At 40.9% G+C, this 19,391-nt stretch overlaps 1 protein-coding gene across 1 annotated transcript in view; it reads left to right on the top strand.

Annotated features, from left to right (window-relative positions):
• Positions 1-296: 296 nt before the first annotated feature.
• LOC142210761 (leukocyte antigen CD37-like) overlaps positions 297-19,391 on the top strand; it is a 69,288-nt gene continuing 50,193 nt past the window's right edge. The window contains exon 1 of the mRNA XM_075280161.1: positions 297-441. The gene's annotated coding sequence lies outside the window, so the exon portion shown is untranslated. The remainder of the gene's footprint in view (positions 442-19,391) is intronic.

Genomic DNA, 19,391 nt, shown 5'->3' with positions numbered 1-19,391 from the left:
TTGCCCGTCTCCAGCCATGTATCGTTTCATAGATATGAAAACCAATACAGCTCGCATTGTCATTATAATCCTTAGACCGGATTTCCCACACATTCACCTTGTAGAACTGCAAGTCTTAGCAAGTCTACACATCCTTGGCTTTATGATCTGTATGTTGTTCCAGTGTAGGAGTCACATTGACAGCGCAGCTCCACTACTTGTAATAGCAGGCTGACACACACAGGCTGACTCCCACTTTATACATATGCCCTCCCTAGTAGGAGTAACTGTACGCAGCCAGTGAGCTCTGGAGGGGGCAGTTCTGCTTTGTGAATCATTCAACAGAGGGTGAAGTCCTAAAGTTTGTAGTTTACATTGTATAGCAGGGACCGAGGCAACTACATTGCTGAAATTCATCCCTTCTCAAATACCCTTTGTTACAAGGACGTTTATTATTCTCCGGTGAGTAATAGTTTAGTATGGGGCTTCGCATATTGAAGATTTTACTGGCTTCAATGTCCATGTGCTGCTTTATAATGAATGGTGTAACAATGTGTTCATGTAATAGACGTCTTTACTGAACGGTTGTATTTTCTACTTGCAAACTTTTACCATTGTGAAAAATTAGTAAAAATGAATAGAAACAATGTATACATCATCTGTTGTGTGGGATACGTATGTGTGATAGTGTATAAACATGTATTACGTTTACTGTAACTTGTTTTAGTGTTGATGCTACTATCTATCTATGTATCATATGATATAACTGTCAACTTAAAGGAGAGGAAAATAGGCCAACGAAATCCAATATGGCCCATTCACTGTACTCCAACAACAGTGGATACCCAAATGGGTATAACAGCCTCACAAATACAATGGAGACTCAAACGTAGAACCTGTCTACATGAATCTAATGTGTACATGAGGATACATTTGGCATAATCTGCTTCTTTCCAGGCAGTCATTTGTATCTTGATGGTCATCCTTAGAATCTGAAGCTTGAAGCTAGGTCACTACCACCAGTGCATGGACTTCTTCAAAGCAGATTTTCTGAAAGCCTCAGACCTCAAGACTTGTGAAATACATGTCCACAAGCAGTAAATGATGATGTGAGAGCTAACAGACCAGGGAGTGCGAGCTGACGGATGAATTATTCAAGTGGCTTCATGAGTTATACAATGTACTGAGAGGGTTTGGCTTGCAGATACTCATATTTAGCATGGCTCGCTCTGGAGAAACTGGTCAAGAAAGGCATGATGTCTGTATTTTATTAGAATAGGGAACTCGCACATACTTCAATGTTATAGCAAGATGATTTAGTTATCTGGTGTTTCCTATTGCTAACCAGATGTTTTATGTGCCGCTGGTCTTTTGAAGAGAAAAAAATAGAGGCCTGTTATCAATTGTGAATGTTTTCACTGACAGCTAAAATTTTTGCTCTCTCATACAATGGCAAAGTTCAGTTTGAAGACTCAAGGACTATTAGATGGGGCACCTGGATTGTTACAAATTTCTCAAACTTGACCGGCTGGAGATAGTTTGCCGCAAGTGTAGGGGCCTGGGGTTGACAGGAGAGGTAGTCACCTATTTACTATGCCCTGGCTAGGGTATTAAGGTATTAAGCTAGGGCAACAAGCCGATTTCAGACTTTCTCCTCTGCTGAAAGAGGAGATCATGGAGGTGGACTTGCTCATAGCTCAGAGGGCATGTTACATGCATGTAGCTTAACCCCTTAACAACCAATGATGTACCTGTATGTCATTGGTCGCATGGAGATGTATGGAGAGGGCTACAGCCAGCACCCGCCGCTAATAGCTGTGATCGGTGCCTACACCGATCGGAGCTGTTAATACTTTATATCCCGCGGTTAAATGCGACCGCAGCATCTAAAGCGGACAGGCACCATGGGCGCCGCTATCTTTAAATGATAGGCAGTGTGTAATAGAAGACACTGGATTTTCCTATACACTGCATTAGTACATTAGTATTGCAGTGTATAGTATGAGAAATCAGATCCCGTCAAGGTCCCCAGGCGGTCTGAAAATAAAAGTAAAAGAAATAAAGTATAGAAAAAACACACAAAAACATGTTAAAATCACCCCCTTTCCCTAGACACATATAAAAATAAACAATAATAAATATAAACCCCTTTGTGCTAAAATGTCCAAACTATTAAAATCTAAAAATGTATCCCATATGTCGCAGCGGGGAAAAAAAATCTAAATTGCCAAATGGCTGTTTTTTTCAACACTTTGCGTCCTAAAAAAATTTAATAAAAAGGGATCAAAGACCATTAGAACCTCCCTACTATGGAATAAATAAAAACACTAGACAAGATCGCATAAAAAAAACTTTCCCAGTTCCATACACAAAAATATAAAAAAGTTACAGGTGTCACAATATGGCAACACAAAATGTTTTAAAAGGTATCAAACATTACAAATACTATATAAACTCACAGAATACAGATCACATCATTTTTTCCACATAGTGAACACTCGTATGAAATTGGCACATTTGTGTGTGTGTGTTTGTGGGGGGGGGGGGGTTCCAATTCCACCTCATTCTTAATTTATTTCCAGCTTCCCACAGTACATTGTACATGATAGTGAATGGTGCCATTAAATAGTTACGCAAACAATAAGCCATCATGTGACTCTGGACCAAAAAAACATGATGGCAGGTGGGGAAAACACAGATTTGCAAATACTAAAATCAGCTCGGTCTTTAAGGTGTTAAAGAGAGTATACCACCTCTCCTTCAGCCCTGGGAGCACTGTTCTTGCTGCTTGAAGGGGTTGTATCTCTGCCCTCTCATTGAATTGAATGAGAGTGCCAACCACCACCAGTCCTGCCCACATTTAGCCTAGTTGGGTTCAGGTTGAATGTGAAGCGGAAGAAAGGTCCTGAAGACTTGTGGGACAGCTGCTTTAAGAAGGACAGATGATGTCATAACTACAGTGATAAGATGGTAGGCAGGGGATGGTGTAGGGGATGCATGGGATGGTGTAGGCAGGGAATGGTAGGGGTCTGAGTGGTAAGAGCAGTGCTCCAGGGAGCTAAGGATTTCAATGTTGTTTTTCTCCAAATCTTCAATTGTGACATGTTTTTATTTATTTGACATATAGTTTTCTAGGCATGCTCTTTGAAGGGAAGGGAGTAGATAAACTATGACATAATGCACAGACTATGGTACCAACTCACTACTTAGGCTCAGAGTCATAACAAGTAACCATGGGCTCCCATAGCAAAACTTGTAATGGCACCCCAATCTACCTTGACCACCTTAAAGAGGACTTTTTGCCACCCCCACCAACTCCCGCTCTTAGCATCTGTTAATAGGCGCTAATACACTAAATCTAGCGCAGTGGAGCAGCGACTACTAAATGATGCGAAGAGCTGGACTTGCCAGAGATGGTGAAAGTTCCGCTTTAAGCAGCAAATTCAGAACTTAAAAAGTATCCAATTATTTTGGTCTCCTTTACACACAGAATAATAATGCACACAGTCATATCACAGTACAGTGCACACTATGACATCATAGTAAAGACATAATACACACACAAAAGGATCACTGTGTAAACAATGACATCACTGTACATGAAGAAAGTAATTATGATTTCACATACAGACATAATGATGTCCTAGCAAAGTAATGATTGCATCCACTTTTCCATTATCCATAGTTATCACTAATTGCCCTCTGAGTCTTAGTGGAAAAGGGGCCCCCTTAGTTGTTTGGGCCCCATAGAGGCTGTTGAGTCTGCTACACTGGTTACGCCCATGCATAGGCTATATTTATATTACGGACGGTTGATATATCACTTTTATAGTCTGTGTCGTATCTTGTAAGAATGCAGACTAAGTTATTTGTGTGCTATGGCCAACGCTTTTAGTCTTCACTGGTTTTATTGCATGAGGCCCTTTTTGTTCTGCTATTTTTTCAAAAACCGAGCAGCAGATGTTTTCTCTTTATTTGCACATATCTGTAACAGGGTGGGGGATTTCACTGTTGGCTGCCCATCTTCACATTCATCCAGCATTGCTAGGAAAATAGTGATGTATATGACACATGTTATCATTTGACTGTAACACTGAAACTTCTTAGCTCCAACATTCTCTTAAAGGGGCTGTTCCATCTTGACAACCCTTCTCTTAATGGAGATCTGCCTCGATTTGCTGATTGAGGCAGGTTAGCAGCTGAAGCAGCAGAGGCGTACGTTAGTATACATGGAACCCTTTCAAATATATAGGCATCTGTATGCAATATGGGTTGACTCCATTTACAGCAGCTTTCAGATGATGATTACAAATAAGGAATCTCCTGATATGATGTGTCTATATCCTAATTTCTGAAATTAATGTAGACTTTTGGAGCCAACCTAATAGATATTTTTTCCCAATAAGTTGTCATATGTGCAACCATTAAGTGACTTGCTTTCTACCTTCTTTTTAAGCAGTTTTCCCCTCCGCAGGCTCTATCACTGCTTTTCATTTTTCCCTGAGCTGGTGGGTGGAGACTACCTGTTAGGCTAAGGCCCCACGGGACAATACGTAGTGCAAAAGCGCTGCGTGGCAAACTGTGGCTGGAATGCATTGCGGTTCTTCCCACAGCGCTTTGAACAGAAAGTTCACAGAGTTTTCCTCCACGGACTTTGTGTTACCATTATATCTATGGGAAAGCCGCCGGCGTTTCCGTAGATATAATTGACATGCTGCGATTTCCAGAACCAAATCAGTTTTGGAAATCGCCTGTCCGAAACTGCAGTTTGAAACCCACAGTGGGCATGGGATTTGCATGAATCCCTTCCACTTTGCAGATAATGTAAAGCGCTGCGATTTTTCTAAATAGTCATAACATAACAATACTGACCAGAATAGATTCTGGTGAGAAAGAAAACTATGAGCTGATCAGCCTCTGTCCCTGTGCTTGTGTCTCTCCTCTTTCACTTGGCCCTTCTCCCTCCTCTCCATTAATGGTAAGTGTACATGTAATTAGATACTTCTATAAGCTGACAGTCCTTGTTGGGAGACTAAGGCCTGGTCCACATCTGCGTTCGGTATTCCGTTTGGGAAGTCCGCTTGGGGACCCTGTGAACGCATTAAAAAGTGGTTAGTAAAGAAAGCACATGAACCCCATAGACTAAAATGGGGTCCATGTGTTTTCCGCACGGTGTCCGCACGAATCATGCGGAGAGAAAAGTGCTTCAAGCAGCACTTTTCTGTCTGCATGATTCGTGAGGACACTGCACGTAAAACACACGGACCCCATTATAGTCTATGGGGTCATTGTGCTTTCTTTGCTAACCTCTTTTTAATGCTTTCAGAATTCCATTTGGGGGGTCCCCAAGTGGACTCCCCGAACGGAATACCGAAAGCAGATATGAGTCAGACCTTAGATAAAATTTACCAGTGTTTTCAGAGTGTATGTCAGCTTAGGAGGAGGTAGCAGGAAAAGAGCAATTTCCTCTGTTAAAACATATTACAAAGTTTATAATTTGCTTGTACTATTGATTTATGTACATTTTCTTGAAAAGCTGGTGACCATTTAAATTCTACATATGACACGAATTGCATGGAGTTATACATGACATCCTCTGATAGTGATTACCAAATTACAACATTGTGACATTGATCCATATTATTAATATATTTTTCTACCTGCAACATATCAGTGATGTCATCGTCTCCACTAGCTGGTGTGCTTGCTCTGTTGGTCAGGAAAGCACCATCTTCCATCAAAGATGTCTCCCAGTTCTTGACGTTATTGTCTTGGTACCTTCATGCATGGTATCAGTGGGTGTCACCAGTACTGTGTAATAGTTGGAATATTGAAATATTTGTGTAGATTCATAGAACATGTTGTTATCTAAACTATGTATTGTGTTGACTTCACCTCCTGTGGTGATTTTTCTCTTGAGTCTAGGTTGCTAGGAAAACTGATTCAAACCAGATGCTTTGGAAAAGTTTACTTGTAAGAGTAACAGCTAGAGTTTGTGATTCATTGGTGCATGCCTTAATGATACAAGGAATTTTAGATTATTATGTGTCTTAGTCATATGGTTCTGATGCGTGGATGAGCATATATGGCACTGTGACTGAACTGGAGGCACTTTGTTTTACTATTTATGGCATATTGGTTTAATATACCATGAGTACCTGATAAGTGGGGGTCCAATCCCTGTACCTCTACTTCTAATATATTGAAATATAGAAAAATCTCATGTGATTGTAGTACAGTAAATTATAGTGGCCTCCATATGATTCTTCATGAGTCTTTTTTTGTTGGGAATAGGTCATCAGTATGTGATCTGTAGGGGTCTGACACCCAGGCACCACACATATCAGCCATCCAGCAGCCTCCAGGCGATGGAATCTTCTGCAGTGGACAGGAACCGCACACATCCTGCTCCTATTCAAGTAATACAAGTGGTGTTACACTTCCCCAAAACCACAGTGATACAGTAGATAGGGCTGCAGTGTTGCTACTATTACATGAATAGGAGCAGTCTGCACATACTCCATGTCCACTGTAGGTCATCAGTATGGTGCTGCAACAATCCAGAGGGGAAATGGTCCCATGTCCATGTTTAGATACCAATATAGTTGAATAGAGAGGTGAAGCAGGAAACTTTTAGCTTCCTACTCTACCAGTCAGGCATTTACTAGTGATGTCTGGTGAGAACCTGATGTCAGGCTGCAGACAAAAGCAGAAGAGATCTGGGGAAATGGGGTGGGTAAGAATTAATTGTAAGATGCTTGGGCAAGGCTGACAGGACATGTGCCCAAATGCTGGGTGCCAAGGTGGAGTAGCCAACAAGCCTCTCTACCTTGACCACAGGGAAAAGCTGGTAAACTGAATCATTGGGCTGGGTAAAGGAAGGTCTAGCTAGGATTCTGATAGAGCACAGCTAGTACTCATTTCAGCCAAATGTACATAGTTCTGGAAAATAAGGAGAAAATATTGTTACATATATGTGGTATCACATAGACAGCAATCCTGTAATATATTCTTATTGGTGGAATTGCACCAATGGTAAAGTACAGAAGCAATGGGAAGTATATTTACTTCACAGTCTCGTCACTCTCCTCAATTTAATAAGCGCTATGGATATTAATAAAATATTAATTTGTAATAAATAATAGTTGTCATTTGTATTCATTTTCATATGGGGGTTGCAAGAACAGGAGATAACTGAAGTTAATAAATACATAAATAAATACAATAAATAAATAAATAAATAAATGAATTTTTATGAAGCTTTACTTTTACATGTCAAAAGTTGACCATACACCTAAGATACACTAAAATGGCTAAGCCTGCATTTGTATTGCCATAGCAGGACATAAAAAAGCTTTCAGCACCCTTGGCACCAATCTTCTCTGCGAATAATGCTTTGGACACTATACATCTGCTTGTTGGGGACAGGACTTTGTTTTTACATCTTCTTTGGAGGAGTGACCATAAATTTGTAATCCTTTCCTGACGTATTTGGTGGGTAAGAGAGCCTGTAAGTGGTGTAACTTTCCATGTTGCATCACATCCATAACCTACTAAGCTAATATAATAAATGATGACGAGAACAATGTATAACAAAGTGCTATGTTTTTCAGTACACCATAAGAGACATAAATTGCTAAAACAAATGACAACAGAACAAGGTTCCAAATACAATCTAACGGAAAATAAATATGTCTAATATAGATTTTTTTTTTAGATAGGTATGAACATTCTCAGGAGATCACCAGATAAGAGGAAACATCATAAAACCAGCAAGTCTTGTTTCCTGTCACTGGTGGTTTCCTGTTCTTTACCTACGCAAACAAAAGACATTGGGGTTGTCTTATACTTTACTTCTCCATAACTCCTTAGGTTAATTTATAATTGAATATTAGAGAATTGCGCCATGTAAGTCGTATTCACTTGGAATCCTGTAGATCTGTCTGTTTACATCACATATATGGTTTCCATTTAACCTATACACCAGAACATATAATTTTAATGGGGTCCTGTGTAGGACCATTCCTATTATATACAGGTGTATGAACATGGCTTGCCCTGACCCTTTAATATTTTTCCTGAAGCTCTGGAGATTGGACAATATGTTCTTCTATTTATTTTTTTTATGTAGATTGTGAGCCCCATATAGGGGACTTTTTTTTCCTATCAGTATGTCTTTGTAGAATGAGAGGAAATCCACGCAAACATACAGACTCCTTGCAGATGTTGTTCCTGGTGGGATTCGAACCCAGGACTACAGTGCTGCAAGGCTGCAGTGCTGCCCCACAATATGTTCTTTTTGTACACGGGCAGGTACTGCAATGTATCACTTTTTCAGTAGGTGGATATATATGATATTTAGAATGGATATATATGACTATTTTAAGGGTCTTATGTGTTATCATATCAAACCATTATCTAGGTACATGTGTACAATGCTTTAACTAGGTCTTATAGTCAAACCCATGAAAAAAAAAAAAAAAAAACCTGTGAATTTCTGTGAGACTGGCATGAAAACATGAGTTTTCCATTTCTAAGCTGAAGATTTATAGGCCACAAGTGAGTCTTCAACTTGAACATTTCTCTGGAATCTGGGTCAGACTTTTAAAGTGTCTGCTTAGAGAACAATGGCTACTATATGAGCGCAGAGCTTGGTTTACAACTCTTAGCTGAACGTGCCACAAATAGTCAATGGAAAATTGTGATTAATTGCAGAGGCCCCCAGTGATGGATAGATCACATGGAATAGTTCTTCTGTTATCACTAGGGCAGTCTTACTCTGAAGGCCCCATACATATACTAAAAAAAGGGTTCAGCTGACTCTTAGGGCTCGTTCACATCTGTGCCTGGTCTCCGTTCATGCAGGTTTCCGTTTCCTGCACAAAACTGAGCAGGAGACGGAAACCTGCAGGACTCTTTCATACCCATTCATTTGAATGGGTTTGAAAAATGTCCGGCCGTGAGCGCCGGTGAACGTTTTATGCTCTCCACCGCAAAACCGGTTTTTAAAAATCGGACACAGAGTTGGACATGCAGTACTCTGTGTCCGATTTTAAAAAAACGGTTTCGTGACGGAGAGCATAAAATACTCACCGCTGCTCACGGCCGGACCCGCTCTGACAGCTTTCCGTCTTCTGCCTGAGTATGAACATGTGTGGGGGAGTTGGGAGGAATAACTGTCTGCCCAACTGGCATGTGGCCAATAGCTATTGAAGGTTTTGTCTAGGGGTTGTCTAGCTCTTTAAAATTTGTTAACAGTATTACACATAGAGCCTGTAATAATGGAATCTATAAAGTAGAAATCCTTGGGACTAGCGTAATTGAATAGAGAGCCTGTTATATTGCAGCCCATTGTGCAATGAATGGCCTGGGCCGATTTATAGCCACAATCTCCTAACCCTGACAAAGGAATTCAAGCTATTCCAAAATGCATTGATGGTGGAGCCTTGTTTAGAAGCATACAGTTACATCACAAGCAGTAGTCGGGTCTCCCGAAGTACACGTGGTGGATAGACGCTGCCAACCAGAGTGTCTCCTCATAAGAATTTATATGCAGGTCATATTGGACATTTACTTACATAGGATTTTGCAGCAACGTATCCCTGTGTAAATGTAGCCAAAACTCTGGAGAAGAGGTCAGTTAAATAAATTGTTTTTGACTAGAGTTTTCTTGTCGTTGTCTATGGGTATTGAGATGTGTTTTTGATACTTGCTTGCACTTCATGAGTATTGAACTATGGTTTTGATACTGGATGATACTGCTGTTTATAGAACAAGTGAGGTTTTTGGATTAATAATTGTTGTTTTTAACATTCACAGTATGTTGTTTAGTACCTGAGCCTGAGCGCAAGTAATTCTAGTATGGAATTAAATATTCATGCCTTCTGAGACAACCTTGTAATATATTGTTATTACCAGAATGGCCTCCTTTCTTCCATTACTGATGTGGTCACATAATCACCGGCAGTAGTTCCTATGATGTAACATAGAGTATACCATATCACTTCCTGTGCCTCACTGTCCTGGTGCGCCTTCTAGCTCTGCCTTCTACTACATATGTGTCTGATCTCTGTTCTTCCTGTATACAGAGAACAGAGATCAGGCACATGCACACAAGACTGGCACTGTGAAGCAGTGCTCATGGGAGAGGTAGAGCTAGACCAGTCAACACTAGGGAAAGCTGCCAATCCAGGAGCATGTGGCACAAGGTGTGACGTCACGGGAATCACTGCTGTTGATTACATGACCACATTAGGAATGGCACAAAGGGGGTCATTTTGGTAATCATGGCACGACTACAAGAATACAGGCTCAGATGAGACTTCAACATCTCTTCCTGGCCTTTTCACTCTTGCATAGCAGCGGCAAGGAGGCTATTCATAAAGCAGTGGGCGGGAGCAGACACCTTTGGTGCTCCAGACTGCTCAGTTGCATAATAACATTTATAAAGTTATCCCTGCAACATAGTCCCAGATTAGGATATTAAAACAAACATTACGTTCACATGACCATAACGTATCTAAAGAAGTGGAAACGCAGTGTTTTTTGTTACAGATTTGGCCAAAAAAATGCAGCAAAATCTGCAACAAAAAAATGCTACGTTTCCACAATATGGGGCCACAGACTAACAGTTATTTTACTTGCATGTGCTCATATCTGGTGATAGACTCCCTTTAAATCCTAAACTGGCTAGAGAAATACAGAGAGTAGATTAAGCTGACCTTTACTCTTATGTTTGGCAACGTAGTAAAATCTCGTCACACAAGCTGGATGAAATCATTCAGGGCAATAGCGCACAACTCAGGTAATATGTATTTATCTCTTATATACATAAAAATGAGTTTCTGTCTGTCTGTTCCTTATGCGCAATCAAACGCCTAGACCGATCTTTACCAAATTTGGCACACAGGTACATCAGGTGTCCGGGAAGGTTTTAGACTGGGTCTCAGCTCTCTAGGACATATTGTTCCTGAGGTACAGTATTCCCAAAAAATGACTTGCATTAGCCAATAGAAGCCTGCAAGTCTTTCACTCATATTCCAACTACCATACACACAGTCACATGTCCCTTATCAGCCAGTAGAAGCTCACAGGCGCTTAGTCTCCACATGCACACAACTTTACTCCCTTTCTATAACAACCCAGCCATTTGTCTTCACTGCTGTAGGTCAGCTTTAAAGGGGCAGGGTGCTTTGGGTGACAGTTACACAACATTGCATAAACACAGCTTTACGCCAAGTTTCCATAACAACCAATCACAGGTTTTTCACTCATATCCAAACTGAGATACACATGATCACATGACGCTTATGGACCAATGGAAACTCTCAGGTTCTTCAGTCTTGACATACACACAACTTTACACCAGGTTTCCATAGCAAACAAGCTAATTAGGACCTGTATTAGTCAATAGCAGTTCGCAGGTCCTTAGAGCCCCACGTATGCGTGAATAGCCTTTAAAAAGGCTATTCAGGCACCGCTAATCTAATTTTAAACCCCCCCGCCCATTTTAAAATAAAAATATAAAAACATATATGTAAATGATACCTGAACGTGCACACTGGGTGGTCGTGCACGATCCGACGCCATCTTTGGTCCCTCCTTCCTCTTCTTTCTTCTTCCAGCGACATCCTCCTCTTCTGGATCTTCTCCGCCTTCATCTTCTGTTTTTCCGGCGGGTTGTGTTCAAATCCAGAGCGCTATTGCACACACGCCGCCGCCATTTTTGTTGTAGTTCTAAGTATCCTTAGAACACGCGAGCATGCGCAGAACGCTCGCGAACGTCTTCATATCCAGAAGAAAAGAAGATGAAGGCGGAGAAGAGCCAGGATAGGAGGACATCGCTGGAAGAAGAAAGAAGAGGCAGGAGGGACCGAAGATGATGTAGGATCGTGCACGACCGCCCAGCGTGCACGTTCAGGTATCAATTACATATATGTTTTTATAGTTTTATTTTGAAACGGGCAGGGGGTTTAAAATTAGATTAGTGGTGCCTGAATAGCCTTTTTAAAGGCTATTCACGCATACGTGGGGCTCTATCAGCATAATTTTGCTGATAGAGCCCCTTTAAATATTCAGTCGTATGATGTGTATCAGCCAATATAACTTCATATTGCACTTACCAGGTTTCCTTAACAAAACAGCTATAAATAGACTGTACCTATACTGGACTGCCATACTGGATGTCAACATTCTTATAAATTGAAACATATTTAAACCACACACAAATGACATACAAAATGTGCCTATTCTTGTCAGGCCACTACACAAACAAAAAATTAAGTATACCCATGCGAAGCCAGGTCCTTCTACTAGTGTTAAATAATACAGAGTTTTGTTATTTTTTGAACTGCCAGTTTATCACATGAATTATAATCTATGTTCACAGGATACCCACTATGTCAGTTCACTTGGTCACATCTGCTTACAGAACTTTTCTCTCCATATGTTTCATGCTGGAACTGGGAGGAACCCACACGGACTCCATTATAGTCTATGGGGTCCGCCAGTTTCCAGGTAACTGCTTTTTAATGTGTATAGGTTTCCGTTTGGGAGATCCCCAAGTGGAGACCCAAACGCAGATGTGAATCAGGCCTCAGTAACGCAGATGAAACAAAAATTTCTACTGTTGAATAATTCAGTGGCATTATAAGGAGTGAACCACCACCAATATCACATTCCACATTCCCACTGTCTACCTGGATGGCTTCAGACTTCTTTGGGCAGTAGAACACAGTGGTAAGAAGGAGGAGGGCTTGTGATGAAGGGACATTTGGGGCATTTTTTGTGGTTAATGAACAATAGTGCTGATGCAAGATACCGAACTATCAGCTATAAGCATGAGATCTCACTACCTACGAAAGGAACTGCCACATGTTATTATGATAGCTGCCTATGTCCCCCACCTCTGCAAAAACACTTCTGCCTGTTACAGTCCTATGAAAAAGTTTGGGCACCCCTATTAATCTTAATCATTTTTAGTTCTAAATATTTTGGTGTTTGCAGCAGCCATTTCAGTTTGATATATCTAATAACTGATGGACACAGTAATATTTCAGGAGTGAAATGAGGTTTATTGTACTAACAGAAAATGTGCAATATGCATTAAACCAAAATTTGACCGGTGCAAAAGTATGGGCACCCTTATCATTTTATTGATTTGAATACTCCTAACTACTTTTTACTGACTTACTGAAGCACAAAATTGTTTTTGTAACCTCATTGAGCTTTGAACTTCATAGCCAGATCTATCCAATCATGAGAAAAGGTATTTAAGGTGGCCAATTGCAAGTTGTTCTCCTATTTGAATCTCCTCTGAAGAGTGGCATCATGGGCTACTTAAAACAACTCTCAAATGATCTGAAAACAAAGATTGTTCAACATAGTTGTTCAGGGGAAGGATACAAAAAGTTGTCTCAGAGATTTAACCTGTCAGTTTCCACTGTGAGGAACATAGTAAGGAAATGGAAGACCACAGGGACAGTTCTTGTTAAGCCCAGAAGTGGCAGGCCAAGAAAAATATCAGAAAGGCAGAGAAGGAGAATGGTGAGAACAGTGAAGGACAATCCACAGACCACCTCCAAAGAGCTGCAGCATCATCTTGCTGCAGATGGTGTCACTGTGCATCGGTCAACAATACAGCACACTTTGCACAAGGAGAAGCTGTATGGGAGAGTGATGAGAAAGAAGCCGTTTCTGCAAGCATGCCACAAACAGAGTCGCCTGAGGTATGCAAAAGCACATTTGGATAAGCCAGCTTCATTTTGGAAGAAGGTCCTGTGGACTGATGAAAGATTGAGTTGTTTGGTCATACAAAAAGGCGTTATGCATGGAGTCCAAAAAAAACAGCATTCCAAGAAAAACACTTGCTACCCACTGTAATATTTGGTGGAGGTTCCATCATGCTTTGGGGCTGTGTGGCCAATGCCGGCACCGGGAATCTTGTTAAAGTTGAGGGTCACATGGATTCCACTCAGTATCAGCAGATTCTTGAGAATAATGTTCAAGAATCAGTGACGAAGTTGAAGTTACGCCGGGGATGGATATGTCAGCAAGACAATAATCCAAAACAACGCTCCAAATCGACTCAGGCATTCATGCAGAGGAACAATTACAATGTTCTGGAATGGCCATCCCAGTCCCCAGACCTGAATATCATTGAACATCTGTGGGATGATTTGAAGCGGGCTGTCCATGCTCGGCAACCATCAAACTTAACTGAACTTGAATTGTTTTGTAAAGAGGAATGGTCCAAAATACCTTTATCCAGGATCCAGGAACTGATTAAAAGCTACAGGAAGCGACTAGAGGCTGTTATCTTTGCAAAAGGAAGATCTACTAAATATTAATGTAACTTTTCTGTTGAGGTGCCCATACTTTTGCACTGGTCAAATTTTGGTTTATTGCATAGTGCACATTTTCTGTTAGTACAATAAACCTCATTTCAATCCTGAAATATTACTGTGTCCATCAGTTATTAGATATATCAAACTGAAATGGCTGTTGCAAACACCAAAATATCTAGAACTAAAAATGATTAAGATTAATAGGGGTGCCGAAACTTTTTCATAGGACTGTATATCTACATGCTGTGACCCCCTCCTCGTGTCCTCCAACCACGGTCAGGCTGTATTATTAACATCACTTCACACAGAGAACTAAATGATCCTGCAGTGTGTCTGTGTTTCTTTCTTTTTAGTTGTTATGATTCCTAGGATTTCTCTATCTGCCATGAGCTTGTATGTGTTTCTCTCTTGTTATATACTACTGTACCATCTATGAAACTGTATCACTGAAATTTCCCCATTGTGGGACTATTAAAGGATTATCTTATCTTATTTAAACCACTTACATGTAGTTGCAGGGATGGTTATTGACATAGTGAATATATATTTTCATTTCCCTTTCACACTACTTTTTTGTCTCTGTGCTATCCATGTGCTATCTGTGAAATAATCAGACAGCACATACACCCAATATAGTCAATGGAGCCATTCATACATCTTTTGTTTTTCATGGACAAAGAAGCACTGAGAAAAACATAGTAGCATGTTCTCTTTTTTTTTTTTTCTCTTTTTTTTTTTTTTTTTTACTTGTTTTGGACATACAAGTCCATGGGTCTGAGAAAAAAAAATGGATCACACACGGAAATACACAATGTTCAACATCCGTGGATTTGTAGTCAGCAAAACAGATAGCTAGTGTGAATGCAGCCTTAATCCTAATTCAGATGAGCTGTTCAGTGCGTCGGAGGTGTGGCTGCTGTACAACTGGACCTGTCAATCTTTATGTTAGGGGGTGGCTCTGACTTACACAGTCATGCCCCGGGTGAACCAAAGCTTATTTCATATGGATTAATGATCTTCACAGGCAAATTACACTTTGACACACTTGATTTTTTTTCTCCAGATCATGTGAACGGGATGTAAAATATGCTATTCATATGCATTGCTGGCAGAATGTTAGTGGTTTTAGTCATGATTTAGGCATGGAATCCATGCCTGCATTTCTGACAGTAACTTGAACATGTGATAATACTTCTCATTGCTGAAAATTTTCTACTATTGTATGTCACAATCCTCTTTGATGGAAGGCTGATACATTGTATCTGTCCTGCTTCATCTGCATAAATAAACATTTTGTCATAGAGAGTTGTATTATGTGTTGGAATCATAACACGCAGGCATTTGCTGAATTCTGAAATGTCAGCATAGTGCTGTCCTAAAATAATCTATTCCCATGTAGCTTTCATGTATTGGGAAAAGGGTATAGGTTGGACCCAGCTTAAAATAGCCTAAGGCATGGAAAAAGTTATTGAAAGTCTAATACATTATGAGTCACTGAGGCAGTCGTGGAGCCGTGACAATATGCAATCACTTATCACGTAGCTTGCCAAACACACTGTGTACAAAGAAACTATTCAAAATCCATGCAAAACCTAAAACGTGGACAGAGTTCACTAAGTTATAATGGGAAACAGATCTTCGTGACTTAGATGGGGTATCCCATGCCACCCATGACCAATGTTGTATATTCAAGTTGAAAAAACTCTATTCAGCCCTTTTTTGTGCATTAGATACATGTTGGTGAATCCTGACGTTGTGGGAACAAAACATTGGCAATATTAGATCTCAGTGTATCCAACCCACTGTTGGGGATAGTCAGCTGCCAAAGGTATCTAGTAGCCACTTATGCTTGTATTCTCTGGCTAGTAAAAATACATGCTCAGCCCATCCAAACATGCTTGACTATGAAAGAGTCAAGAGAGATAGTTGTCAAGCAAACAAGCATTCAGCTGACATCTACTGTATTTTGTTTATATGCACAGTTTTAGGCTAAGGCCCCATGGGACAATCCACAGCGCTAAAACGCTGCAGGAAAAACTGCGGCAGGAAAGAATTGCAGTTCTTCCTGCAGCACTTTGAACAGAAGGTTCACAGAGTTTTCCTCCGTGGACTTTCTGTTACCATTATATTTACGGGTAAGCCGTCAGCGTTTCCGTAAATATAATTGACATGCTGCGATTTGCAAAGCCGTGCCGGTTTTGGAAATCGCAGCGTGTCTGCTCTGTGGTTTTAACTTTGCTTTGCTTGTACTGCATAACGCCGCTATTTTTCCCACGGCGTGGGGCCCCGGCCTTAGGTGGATATTTTGGGAATGACAGTGAATTTTTTTTGGTCTCAGTACCTTATAGAGCAAACCATTGCAGTTGCTGCAGAGCACTGTTTGACTTCACAAGGTGGAAGTGAAGGAAGTGGAATACTCATGGACACTGCACACAATTCTCCTTCCTCCTCCACTGTTTCTGCAGCTATGGTTGAATCTAGAGTGTATGGATTGCTAGCTTTTAACTTGGTGTGGTTCCAGAAGGTGGCACTGCCGGGGCTCCAGGCATTGTAGCGGTTCTGCCTGGCGGATAGCACTCTCCAGGTAATATAGCCTAGAATTATATTATGAATGTCATACAGATATCTTAGGACAGAAGACATGTTATCACAGTATAGATGATAAGTACCTGATCGGTAAGGTCCGATTGCTGGAACCTCTATTGATCCACTGTCCATTGTACCACTGTCTGAATGGACCAGTCGTTTCATAGATGTACTGTAAGTCCTCTCACTTTACTGGTATGGGTGAATATAGCTGAATTCTGTCCTTGGAAGTTTTATATAGATAAATAGAGCAGAAGTACACCGGAATGATCACCATTCCATTTAGAAGGAGTCCTACCTTCTCGTGATCAGTGGTTGGACCCCTGGCTCTAAGGCTCTTATCCTGTAGACAGATGCTAAGATGTAAACTTCATACAAGCTCTTGAAGCCCCATATATATCGTGGAGACAGGGCATAGTATTCACTGTGTGGAATGAATGCGAGAAGTAATTAATTCACCTTTGATTTCCTATTACTCATCCTATTAATAAATGCAGATTTCTCTTCCCTGCTGTAAGTACGTGTTACAATCTGGAGTCCGAACTGAAAGATAAAGAGCTTTCTGTCACATAGTGTGAGCTGTATTTGGTGAGTAAGCCTCAGTGCTAAGAGCAGTCTTTGTTGCCCAAAGAGGCCTCTTCCAGGCCTGGAGGCGTAATGTGGGGAGTCACAATGTGCCTTAAAATAGCCCAAATCACTCTAATGACATGCTCAGCATTTTGTACTATTCTACTGGCACTTTCTACATTGTAAGCAAACTTCATAAAAACAACTTAAAAAAATATTACAGGAGGAATTAAAGGACATTTATCATTAAAGGACATATGTTTAACCATGTAAGGACTAGGTTGATTTTCATTCTTGTGTTTCCTTTTTTTCCTCTCCTGATTCCAAGGGCTGCAAATGTTTTATTTTTCCATTCACAGAGCTGTATGAAGGTTTACTTTTTTGCAGGACAAATTGTACTTCATAGTGGCTCCTTTAAAATATGTTGATTCTGCCATTTTTCAATTTTTTTCCTGATATGGCGTTCCCAAGAAATGTCTAATTGGCCATTTTGATATATTGTCCCACTATGGTGTTTTCCATTTTTCAAGTGTTATTTTTAGACTCCCCGGGGGAATTTGAACTATTGTCCTAACTGACCATGGTTTTTAAAGGGTTAACAACCCAATGTGATCTACATGCAGCAACCTCTGTGTATGGAGAGGGATCAGCTTCTGGCAGCCTTAGGGTGAGTTCACACAGAGTAAAGTGCCGCGTGATGTGGCAGGTATACGCCGTGTGAGCTTTTGTGGGCCGTATATGCTCCCATTGATTTCAATGGGAGCCGGGATCGTATACGCGGTGCTATTTTGCGGCCGTGATTTTGCGGCCGCAAAATAGCACCGCATATAAGAACCACGCTCCCATTGAAAACAATGGGAGTGTGTACGGCCTGCAAAAGCTCACACGGTGTATACCTGCCACATCATGCGGCACTTTACTCCGTGTGAACTCACCCTTAGGGAGCCTTCACACGGAGTAACGCCGGGCTCAATGTGTGCTTATTTTTACTGGCGTAGAAATGTGAGGGTAGCGTTTACGTCGCGTTTACGCAGCGTTTTTTACTATCAGCGTATACGGCCGCGTTTTTTGCTCGCGTAAACGTTTACACAAGCAAAAAACACGGCCGTAAACGCCGCGTATACGCTCATAGTAAAGAAAGTCGCGTAAACGCGACGTAAACGCTACCCTTGCATTTCTACGCCAGTAAAAATAAGCACACATTGAGCCCGCCGTTACTCCGTGTGAAGGCTCCCTTAGGCCGGGTTCACATGAGGTACCTTGGACTAGAATCTGAGGGGGAGGACACCTCAGGTTCCTTTCCAAAATACGGGTAGCCACAACTGGATGCTGATGCAGTGCACTGGCATCCAGTCGCGCACTCCACTCCGGATTAGGCCCAATGAATGGGCCTAGTTGGGAGTGTCTTCAGGTGGATTCGCGAGGTGAATCGGCCTGAAGAATGAGCATGTCCGTTATTTTTTCCGGGCCGCAATATTACAGCCTCAAAATAACGCCGCGTATACGATCCAGGCTCCCATTGAAATCAATGTGAGCTTTTAGGGCAATATTTCTTTAACAAAAAAAGGTCTTATACAGCAGTTTATCATTGAGGGCCATCAATAATAGATCACAGATGGATGTGTCTAAATATTTAATAAGCCCAGCACAATGGAATGTGTTATCTGGATACTTATGGCATCCTATAAAGCACCCATATGCTGTAGAACTGTCAGAATGTCTGTGGTTACGAGCACTTTCTCGTTTTCTCTTTTCCTAATATTTATGCTGAAAAATCTTCTAGCAATTAACCCTTCAATGAAAGATGGACAACTATTGTTTAGAAATGCAGCTATCACTCATTTCTGAAGACTAATTGATATTAACCCCTTCTGAATTTGACAAAAATATAGAGACACGGAAGACAAATATTGT

This window comes from Leptodactylus fuscus, chromosome 6 (genome assembly GCF_031893055.1).
Source record: "Leptodactylus fuscus isolate aLepFus1 chromosome 6, aLepFus1.hap2, whole genome shotgun sequence".
Taxonomy (NCBI): domain Eukaryota; kingdom Metazoa; phylum Chordata; class Amphibia; order Anura; family Leptodactylidae; genus Leptodactylus; species Leptodactylus fuscus.
Note: the sequence above shows the minus strand (reverse complement) of the source record. Positions and strands in the feature narration are given on the sequence as shown.